The sequence below is a fragment of the Nomia melanderi genome, unplaced genomic scaffold (genome assembly GCF_051020985.1).
Source record: "Nomia melanderi isolate GNS246 unplaced genomic scaffold, iyNomMela1 scaffold0504, whole genome shotgun sequence".
Lineage (NCBI taxonomy): Eukaryota > Metazoa > Arthropoda > Insecta > Hymenoptera > Halictidae > Nomia > Nomia melanderi.
The window spans coordinates 20,001-22,500 of record NW_027475618.1 but is presented as its reverse complement, the minus strand read 5'-3'; the positions used below and the strand labels follow the sequence as shown (position 1 = coordinate 22,500).

The 2,500-nt window shown below is 55.1% G+C and overlaps 1 pseudogene; it reads left to right on the top strand.

The window, feature by feature from the left end:
• Positions 1 to 2,500, top strand: part of LOC143176354 (large subunit ribosomal RNA) — an 8,695-nt pseudogene that overhangs the window by 3,033 nt on the left and 3,162 nt on the right.

The window sequence follows — 2,500 nt, the reverse complement described above, 5'->3', positions numbered from 1 at the left end:
ATAGTCGTACCCATAGCCAGACCCTGAAACTGGCACAATTAAACATGCGCGGATCCCAAATCGTCTCCCTCGAAATGTCCCGTATTATGGGGGAGAAGAATATCGACATCCTGTTCATGCAGGAGCCGTACAACGTGAAGGGCAAATTCATCGGCCTCACGAATTGCACGGCAGTCACGGGCGCGGAGCCTGGCAACCGAGCCATGGCTGGTATCGCGATACGCAATCCCAACCTCGAGTCCCTTAAGCTGTCGCATCTCAGCGACGACTATTGTACGTGTATCGAGGTAACAGGACCATTTGGGAAACTGTACCTCGCTAGCGTATATTTCAAATTCTCGCACGATATCGAAAGATATCTGGCGAGAATCTCGCAAATATGCCGCTCCCTCCGCGGACAGAGATTAATAATCGCTGCCGATGCCAACGCGAAGTCTTCGCTTTGGCACAGCACCACAACCGATCCGCGAGGCGAAGAATTGGAATGGGTCGTAACCCAGGAAAATCTAGTAGTCCTCAACGAACCCGGTAACGCCCCCACATTCCGCAACCATAAAGGATCCTCCAACGTAGATGTAACGCTGTCAAGCCTACCGACCGTCGGGTACATAGGAAGCTGGAAGGTCCATGAAAATTGGACATCCAGCGACCACAACGCAATCACCTTCACGTATAAGGCCCCCACCACAATGGGACCCGCCTCCGCGAGCCCCAGATTTAATACATCCAGGGCCGATTGGGCTAAATTCCAATCGAACCTGGAAATAATCAAAAGCAGCCTCCTCCGCGATTCCCGGCAGGACAGCAAATCTGCAATTGAGGCCTCAGCTGCGTCTCTCCAAGACGCAATCATTACGGCTGCGCAAAAATCCCTCCCGAGAAAGAAAATTTTCCCCAAATCGGTTCCCTGGTGGACGGAAAACCTGACCCGGCTAAAGAAGAAAACTTACCGCATGCGGAAGTCCTTCCAGGTCGAGTCGGACCCTTCCATCAGGGAGGCGAAACGCGTCGCGTACCTTCAGATCCGCAGGAAGTATTCCTACGAAATCCAGGCCGCCAAGCGATCAAGCTGGCGGGACTTCGTAACGGAATCCTGCGCGAAAAACCCATGGGGAGCGGCGTATAAAATCTGCGTCAAAAAGATCAGCCCCGATAAAGCCCTGGCCACTTCCCCGGTTCTGTCCGGCTCCACTATCACGTGGGAGGAGACCGCATTAAGCCTCCTCCACGCCCTTGTTCCCGACGACGCCCCGGACACGCTCGAGTGTCAACGTCGTAAAAGGTCCGCGAGCGTAACCCCCCCGGATACCCCAGACACTCCGCCCTTCACGGAACAGGAAATTTGCCATGCAATCGGCTCGATTCGCAATGGCAAAGCTCCAGGTTCCGACCTTATCGAGGTCAGAATGCTTAAGGCCGCTTATCCGGTCCTAATAAGCGAAATCTCAGCCCTCTTCAACGGCTGCCTGTCACAAGGCAGCTTCCCGAAGCCATGGAAATATGGCTCGATACGCGCCCTCCTCAAAAGCCCCGATAGGGACGAGTCCGCGGCCAGCTCCTACAGGCCCATCTGCCTTCTCTCGGTGGTTGGGAAATCCCTGGAGAAGCTGATCCGCGAAAGGCTGGAGCCCATTTTTCTCCACCCCGGCTATGCTTCCCCTAGGCAGTTCGGCTTCCGAAAGGGAAGGTCGACGACTGACGCCATCCGCGCCGTCCGCAGCGGGCTCGAGGGGTCAACGACAAAATACGCGCTTGCGATTTTGTTCGACATCTCGGGCGCGTTCGACAACGTATGGTGGCCCAGCGTCCTCTTTCGCCTCAAGGAGCGGAACTGCCCGCGAAACCTATATAGACTCGTCGCGGATTATCTCAACGACCGTACGGCCTCACTGATAGGGAAATTGACCCGTGTCGAGAAACAGGTAACCAGAGGCTGTCCTCAGGGCTCAATCTTAGGGCCCAGCCTCTGGAACCTTGTGTTCGATAGCCTGCTGATTACCCTGGCCAACGAGGGCGTAGAGGCGTTCGCCTACGCGGACGACCTCCTTATCCTCGTCCCAGGAAACAGCAGGCTCGAGTTGCAGGAGAAGGGACAGCACGCGACAACCATCATTGAGAAATGGTGCGAGTCCGAGAAGCTGACCCTTTCACAGGAAAAAGCAGAGATGATCCTCTTCCGTGGTCATCTCGATATTCGAAGGCCCCCAACAATTAAGATTCAATCGAGGCAGATACGTATGGTTGAGACCGTAAAATATCTCGGCGTCTACCTCGATCAAGGCCTGAGGATCCGGACGCACGCCCGGAAAATCAGGTCGAAGTGCGCCGAGAAATATAATTCCATGGCCGCTATAGCCCGCAGGAGCTGGGGACTCAAATACGAGTCCCTAGATGTCCTTTACAAGGGACTTTTCCTGCCAATCGCCACGTACGCCGCCCCCGCGTGGAGCGACCTGGTAAATAAGACCTCAGCCTCAGAACTCCTAAGGGCGCAAAGGTA